Genomic DNA, 8666 nt, shown 5'->3' with positions numbered 1-8666 from the left:
ACTCAGTGATTCTATGAAATGGTAGGGATGGTAGCCATATTGTGCCCACATGAAGACAAGAAGCATGTGGAAATGAAGAGAATAAATATAGCTAATTTATTCCTGCATGGGAGTAAGAAATATGAAAGCATATTTTCCCCATTGTTTCTTTTTGTTGTAGTTGTTTTTTGTGTTTATTTTTTAAAGGATTGGAGACACAGCATGTGTTGCAAATTCCATCAGTTTAGCTGATATGATCTTGGTCTTTTTCTGTGGAGACTGGCCAAGCCAGCTTTAGGAAGATGATTTTGCCATTGTTCCTTAGGTAGCTGTGGTCCCCTCTAGAGCTGACTGCTTTGAACAAAATGAAGAGTCAGAAGGCTTGACGAATGGCCACCATTTAAAAGGCTGACATCTGGTTCTCTTTACTGCTCTGGGAACGGATTTTGTGTGTGGCTTTTCAGGGAGGGTCCACTGGACTACTAGGTCTGTTTGTTTAAATCAATTGAGATTATCATAGTATTTACCGATGCCAATTTGATAATAGGAAGACTTTCCAGCACTCTCTTTGCTTCCTCTCACCAAGGCATTTGATTATCTCACCTATCTGGGGATTTAAACATGAATCTCTAAAGTGCTAGACTTCCTCAGAAGACCAGATGTTGGAAGAGAAAACCACTGGGCTGTTCTACTTTATCACATTTTTGTGTTACTGTGACATATGGTGTGAAGCAAATATTAGTGCATAGAAGTATAAAACATCAGGATGCGTCTGAGTTATCTCTCCCCAGTTACATTTGATCTGTGAATGCCGGAAACACTCCATTTCATAGCCATATTTATCATTCAAAGTAAATCATGCTTTTGGGGGGCATAAAATGAGATGTTTTTGAATGCATGCGATTACCAACTATTGCGAATTTCTCCAAAGAAAGATTTGAATTATATGGTCAGTAAAAAAGGGTTGCTGTTTTAGAGTCCAAGGGAAGCTGAGGTGAAGGATAGATTATAATAGATTAATATTAAGCAAATGTCATCTTTCCTTTCCTCTTCAGTCCCAGAAATCAATTCCTTTAAGTGTTGCCTTGTGGAGTATTTTTGTTTGTTTTGCTTATTTTGTTTTGTTTTTATTGTACAGTCATTCATGACATTTAAAATCTCTAAATCAGACTTTATAGATCAACTAATAATTTTTTATAGATTTCCATTTTATTTTCAGAGGTGTGTTGTTTGCATAGAAATGCACTTGGCTTTAAGGCATGCTAAAAACTACATTTAAAATAATTTGCTAATGGGAGAGAGGATTAAGATAAAAAAATGAAGACTCGTATTAGAGAAGCTGTGAGCAAATGCTAAATCTAGTGTTAGAGGTATGGGAGATTTCAGGAGGAAATTTAAGGTCAGCTTAGTTTCAGGAGGTTAAATGGACAATGTCAAGAACCCCGAGGTCCAAATTAGGAATCAGCAGGAGCATTGAGGTTATATCAGTGAAGATGTCTTAAGGAGGAAATCCCAAACTGTCCATCCTTGTTTTACTATCCTAGTGCCCCTTCCCTTACCCTGACTTGCACTAAAAAACATACAGTAAATGTAGGGTGAGGATTTTGAAATTTATACAGAAATTTCCCTGAAAAATGAAAGTCAGATGAATACTATCCTAAGCTCCTTATTGCTTGTCAATATAAGGAATAGACTAGGGAGTACTTAAAGTGTAATTTTTAGAAACTACTTTAAAAATTATTGCCTTAAGAACCTTACTTAGCTATCTTTCCCTCAGAATACCTTTCTAATTTTATATGTTTATATATTCTTTCCTCTCACCTCCTTCCCCCACCTTTATCCTTCAATGGGTTCAACGTAAGATATTGTCATTATGATTTATTTTGCTAGTCTTGATTTAAGTCTTTCTCTCTCTCTCCCTCTTTTTGTAAGATCCACATTACTTCTGCTCACCAAATAGGAAAGCCCATATGCAGTCATTCCTCTTGCTTTTCTCTCTGCCCTCTCCTCATGATAGTTCATTACACATATTTACATCTTGTTTCAAGATTTATGTCTTCTGCAATGAATCTGCTTCTACTCCTCCTAGAAGGCTTATGCTGTCCTTTGCGTTCCCATAGCATGTTTTGATTAAAACATTAAAGCACATTTCATGTTGTATTGTAATTTTATTTCTACCCTTCTACCTTCCCCAAACCACAATGACCTTTAACTCAAAGTTCTATCTTATTCCTGTCCATATCCCTAAAATTTGGTATAGTACATAGTATTCAACAACAACAACAGTGCTAACAAGGACATACAGAAACAGAAACAAATTAGAGCAATGATGATAGTACCAAGTAAAAGATAATATTTATTGAGGGTTTATTATGGTCCAAATTTTGTCTTGGTCAATTTACATGTTAAAATTGTTAGGAGTAGATATGGTTGCAAGAAACAGAAAAGCTCACAATGGCAATTAGTTAAAAATGAAAGTAGTTTACTTTTTCCTCATATTCAAGAAGTTCAGAGGCAGTAGGTCTGGACATAATATGTCACTCTTGATTGCAAAACTCCAGGCTCTTTGTATCTTGTGATCCTCCATTGTCAATCCCAATTCTGAAGGTCATCTCATGCTTCAAGATAGATGTTACAGCTTCTGGAGATCCATTATATCTGAATTGCTGTCAGTAAAGAAACAGAAGAGAGGCAAACTCCTCCTCTCCACTCACTTCTTTTAAGATATCTTCTCAGAAATTTCATGTGGAACATTGCTTATGCCGTACCAGCAGGAACTAGTCACATGATCATTCTTAACTGAAAGGCATGGTGAAAAATTGACTCTTTTTTATGTGTATGGAAAAAAAAAACATTTATTTTCTATATCAGGCAACACAGCTAAGTGATTCAACTCTACTGTAGCATTATGAAGATCATCCCTTCACCACAGTGCAAGATTTAAATGTATCTGCACAAGGGTATATGCTATATAAAAGTAGTAAGATTGCTGCTGCCCTGCCAAGTACTTGCACTACCTATCCAGGTCCTACTGCAATATTGATAATCTCAATGGTTTTATATATATTTATTTCTCAATGGAAATAAATCATGTTTAAAAAATAAAACATTTAAAAAGACAAGTCAAAATGCCTCAGAAACCATATATTCAACTCAAACTTTATGTATTTAAATGTTATATTTGCCTCCTGCTCAATACACCTTTATTTCACTGAAAAGAAGCAATAAATCTTCCATACTGAAGTATCTTCTTTGAGCAATGAATCCAAAGGGAAAAAGACTGAAATGATTAGCAAAAATATAATAATTTTTAAAAAAGGAATTAACACACTCTTTTAAATTGTCTTTAGATATTTTTAAGGTTAAAAAGTGTTTAAAGTTTGTAATTCCTACTAGGAAAACATTATCTAAATAAAAACCCTAATAGCAAACTACTGTAAAATGTTTCAGTTGCACGTGGGGCAGAGAGGTAGGGATTATCTTCACAGTACTCTAGCTTTTTCCATGAGGTCAGAGGTACACTTGTTTGTGTTATTGTGATGTCCGTTAGGTGATCAAAGCTGCTTTTCCTTCGGCAAGGGCTTTATTTGAAGGACATTTGGCTGACAGTTTACTAATGAGATTCATAACTTTTTATATTTTGACCTATTTGCTGGCTTCTAAGCCACATGCTGGAAGGCCACCATAACTTCTAGACCCTGCATGGGTGTAAGAACCCCTGGATCATTAAGAATTTCATTGAGCACAGGAAAACATGCCATTCCAGGCATCCTCCCTCCCATTCTAGGCATTCCTTCAGGAAAATTGCTAGGCATTCCCCCAGGAAAGCCGCCTGGGAAAGAGCCATCCTGAGCTCCCAATTGTCTTCAGGCTTCTTCCTCCCTCTAGGCTATCACATGTTCTTCCCAAGCCTTCTTAACCCTTTCTACTCTTTTTTTTTTTTTTTTAAATCTCTTGTTTTTCACGTTTTTGCTCATAATTTTCCCATGTTCAGCACTTTTCAGGGCCCTTGGTTGAACTTCTTTCAGCAAGCACAAGCATCTTCATCATAATCCGGTTTACAAGCATGGGTAAGATCATGTGCTGCTTCTTCCCAATGGCCTAGAAGTCTGTGTGCTTTCCCTTGCCACTCAAAAGGCTGAGCTGAATCAGGATTTCTTTCTTTTTTTTTTTTTTTAATTTATTTATGATAGTCACACAGAGAGAAAGAGAGAGAGGCAGAGACACAAGCAGGCTCCATGCACCGGGAGCCCGATATGGGATTCGATTCCAGGTCTCCAGGATCGCGCCCTGGGCCAAAGGCAGGCGCCAAACCCCTGCGCCACCCAGGGATCCCGAATCAGGATTTATTTCTATAGCTCTGTCAGTCTCAGATGGCAGCTTTTGGCTTTTGTAATTTGATGAAGATAATGGCTCTCTTCGCATACAGAATGGCCAAGCAAGGATTTAGCTTGATTGCACCTGTGAACAAGTCAATGGCTTTCTGTAGTTCCCCATCATTTAGGGCATCAATGGCAGCTACTTTTTTTTTTTTTTTCATTTGCCTTATCCATCATTTCCTCGTTTATCTCCACATTTTCATCTCCCATTTCTTGAGAGGCATCAGTGTCTGGTTCAATCACACTTTCATTGTCATTTCTAGACCACTTTTCTCACTTGATGGTTCATCTGTCATCATGTTTTCCTCTACCTTCTTACTATCTGTTTTTCCTTGATATTGTCTTCTGATTTATTTTTATGAGTGGCAGGCGGTATTTTACCCACTGCTCTCCACTCCCACAGAAAGCACATTTCCTTGGTGTGCAGAACACTCAGATCCTGCTTACACATTTTCACCCAAGTCCAAAGCTTACTCACCTGTGGGGGTCCATGGTCTAGAAGCAATGAGAAGTGGCAGGAAAAATAGAGGTTGCAGCCTGATTCCAGGCATGAGTACTAGCTGAACATGACCATGTGGAAGGGACAGAAATGAAGTCTTTATTCTAGGAGGCCATGTGACTAAACAAAAATTGTAGATTCCATTAAGGAAAGAAGGAAGGAAGAATTGACATTAGAAGATAATTGGCAGTCTTTGTCAATTATCAAATGTAACCATCTAGATGATCTTATGAGTACTAACCTTAGGGTACTGCTATAAATACCATCCATTTATTAGACAAATATGATTGTGCATTACTGCACATTATATGTAGTTCTAGGGTCTTGGGATTTGGCAGGACATAAGGCATGCAAGCCCCTGTCCTCTTGGAGATTTTATTCTAGTTGGGAAGGCAGACATTAAAAAAAATACATATATGATAGGCTATATGGTGATAAGGGTAATGAAGAAATGCTAATCAGAGTAAGAGAATAGTGTATAATGCAGTTAATTTAAGAAGAGTGATCCTGAAAGGACTTTGAAGAGATGACTTCTGAGCAATGATCTGAATAGAGCCACAAGAGCACTGGGACAGGTTTCTAGGCAAAAAGAACAAAAATACCTTCAATTGGGCATTAGGGAGTTTGCAAAAATGCCAGTGAATATGGAAATAAAATCAAAGAAAGAGAGAGGCAGAGTCAGGCTACATAGAGTTGTAAACAACAGTATGGAGTTTGAGTTTTATTTTCAGTTGGATGGGGCCACTAGAGTTTTGGGACTAGTGAGTGAAATGATTAAATTTATGTCTTAAATAAACCATTTTGGTTGCTGCATAAATAATGGGCTCAGAGGTTAGGGGGCCAGTGGGATAGGAGGCAGAGTGAAAGCAAAGAAAGCAAAAAAAGACTATTTCAAGAGTGTACGTGAGAGATGATGGCCTGGACCAGGATGGCAATAATATTGAATGTGGTAAGTGATAAAAGTCAGGATATACTCTGAAAGTGGAGGTGATGGCTTAATGTGGTAGGAGTGAAAGATACCAAGGATGACTTGTAGGTTTTCATAATCTTAATATAATGTGTCAACTTGGCTAGACCATGGTGTCCAATATTTGGAGTTGCTTCTCTAATCTTTTTTCAAAGGCACTAATGGCTACTTCCGTTGGTGAAGAGAACATGGATAGTCTGTGGTGTGATATGACAATATTCACAAAGTATCACCATCAAATACTCCTGATTAAATACTTATGAGGCAAGTTTCTGAGTGACCATGCATTTAATATTTTAGAACATTTTTATCAAAATAATGAGTATGAAATTGGCTAGTTGCTCCTAATTATACTGGACCAAGTGAGGAAAATAGAAGGGTGAGCTTAGGAATCAAATTCCCAGCTCATGTGCTGCATAAAGGATCTGAAAGTTTCTGTCTGTCCTGAAAGAAACCCTTATCACCTGTAGTCAAAGAGCTGAGATTGCTGAAACCAAACTTAGAGTCTCATCCTGCAAGTGTTGAATTACAATGCAAATTGAATTTTCAACCTCACAGGGTGTCTGCTATTAAAGTGAGGGCATAAATTGGGAAGGAATGAGATCCTGAAAATTGGAATGAGGACATATGGGAAGATCCTGATAAAGCTGGGGACACTCAATCCTTTAACTCCCATGAGTCTTCTTTGCCAGTAGATGCAGCCACTCCATCCTCATCTGAGGAGATTAACCTTGCTGTGCCTGAAGAAATTATAATGGCCTCTCCTGAGGTAGTTGCCTTGCAAGACACTGCTCATTCTCTCCAGAATCATTCCCCACCACTCTGTTTCTAGATCCATCACGGACTAACGTTCCTGTAGGCCCCTATTGATGATGTGCAAAATGTGACCCATAAAGAGATGTAGTACACTCCACAAGAGCTACATGATTTTTCCAATTTTATATAAACAGAAATCCAGGAAATATGGGTTGGAGTCAATATTAAAGGTGTGGCATAGTGGTGGAAGGACCATAAAATTGGATCAGCAGAATTTATTGATATGAGTCCACTAAGCAGAGAGCTGGATTTAATGTTGCAGTTTCGGGGATTAGAAAGAGCTCTAACTGGTTGGATGGTTGGCTACCTGAAATACAAACCAACAAGTGGCCTACACTAAACAAACTGAAATGCTAAAACTTCCTTGATCGACTATAGATGAAGACATTCAGAAGCTTAGGGAGATTTGAATGTTAGAATAAACTTATTACTTAAGATCTACTCATCCACCCTAGGAGGGTACAGAGGACATACTTTTCAATATGACTATAAGCAGTAAGCTTGTGAGGGGAGGCCCAACATTCTTGAAGAGCTCTGTGATTATTTTCCTCTGTAGGTCAGAAATTATAGTGGGAACAGCTGTCACTGAATTGGAAAACCTAAATGTAAATGGAACTGAATTGGCAAACCTAAATGCAATGAAAGTAATCCCAAAATGGCAAAGGCCAAGTGGTGCTATTTAATCACCAAAGGCAAGCTGGGCATGGTCACTATAATGGACAGCATAATAAAAGCAGCAATCAGAACAGTATGATGTGCAGAGAGCTACAGCATTGGCTAGTTGATCATGATATTTTAGGAGTAAAATACATGGTAAGTCTACTAAATTATTACTTTATTTGTATAAACAAAGAGTTCTAGGTCAAAGAAAGAAAAGTCGAATTTGAATCATAAAAGCAGAGATAATTGACAAATTAACTAATTAATTAATTATCTGAACTTGAGCCAGTGTAAGGCACAAGAGCCCTTGAACTGAGTGAAAGGGAAGCCAGTTCCCCTTTAGGAAGGATCCCACTACTGCCAAAAATGTATACTACTCTTCTTTCTCCCAGTCTATTCCAAAGGAATACATGGCCTTTTACCAAGGTGACTGCGCATTGAGAAAAAGAAAATAATGACTTTTTTTACAAGTTGCCAATGGCACTTTTTTTTTTTTCCTTTCAACATCCTATTCTGTAGCTTTCTTGGCCCTTTTTATCTGGATGCCAAAGAGCCAGGCTTTGGGACTGTCCATGCTAAGACCTTAAAGTTCTTCTCCTTTGTAATGACTCTGGTTCTTTCCTTCTCATAGACATTCCCTATGGGCATGACCAGTCTTGTTAGCTGGGTAGATAATTTGAGTTCCTCAGCAGAGTTGTCTTCCTCTTTGGGGGCCAAGGGCTTCCTGGGAAAGACGATGAACTTGGAGCAGTACTCCTTTAACTACTGCATGTTGGACTGCAGGGATTTCATAGACTTATTCTACTTTTTTGATCCATTGAGATCCCAATGACCTGTGCTGCCTTCTTGTAGATGACAGACACCCTCAACTCTTCCAAGCTGAAGCCCCTTCCAGCTTGTACTTTGGTGTGATACCTTACTGTGGGACACTTTACAATGGACTGGGTAGGTCTACATGCCGGGTGTGGGGTGATGCAACATGTTTTGGCTTGCTGGGCCTTGTGTCTGCAGATCTCTTGGCACCAGCTGGTTGAACCACATGGCAGTGTGCCCCTGCCAGTCCTGTGGAAGTGGGGCTTCAGGACTTATGCCATTTCCACTGGGTGACATGGCTGCTGCCTATGGGCTTCCTCTGAGGGAGAACTGAAAATAATGACTTTTTGAGGATTATTGGACACAATTTCTGCATTGTCACCAAGATGATATGATACATGTATATATATATATATATATATATATATATATATATATATATATATCTATCTTTGAGTTTATTCCCTTTTCTCTCTTTACCTATAACATAAGATATATTCACTTCACATCATAGTATTTAATTATAAGATATCAAGAAGAAAAGTGAATATCA

The 8666-nt window shown here is 38.2% G+C and overlaps 2 pseudogenes; both read right to left on the bottom strand.

Annotated features, from left to right (window-relative positions):
* Window positions 1-3525: 3525 nt before the first annotated feature.
* LOC144319943 (hsc70-interacting protein-like) lies at window positions 3526-6662 on the bottom strand (annotated as a pseudogene).
* A 1056-nt stretch (window positions 6663-7718) lies between these two features.
* Window positions 7719-8410, bottom strand: LOC144319941 (large ribosomal subunit protein eL13 pseudogene; annotated as a pseudogene).
* Window positions 8411-8666: the final 256 nt, after the last annotated feature.

This window comes from Canis aureus, chromosome 9 (assembly GCF_053574225.1).
Source record: "Canis aureus isolate CA01 chromosome 9, VMU_Caureus_v.1.0, whole genome shotgun sequence".
NCBI lineage: Eukaryota > Metazoa > Chordata > Mammalia > Carnivora > Canidae > Canis > Canis aureus.
Note: the sequence above shows the minus strand (reverse complement) of the source record. Positions and strands in the feature narration are given on the sequence as shown.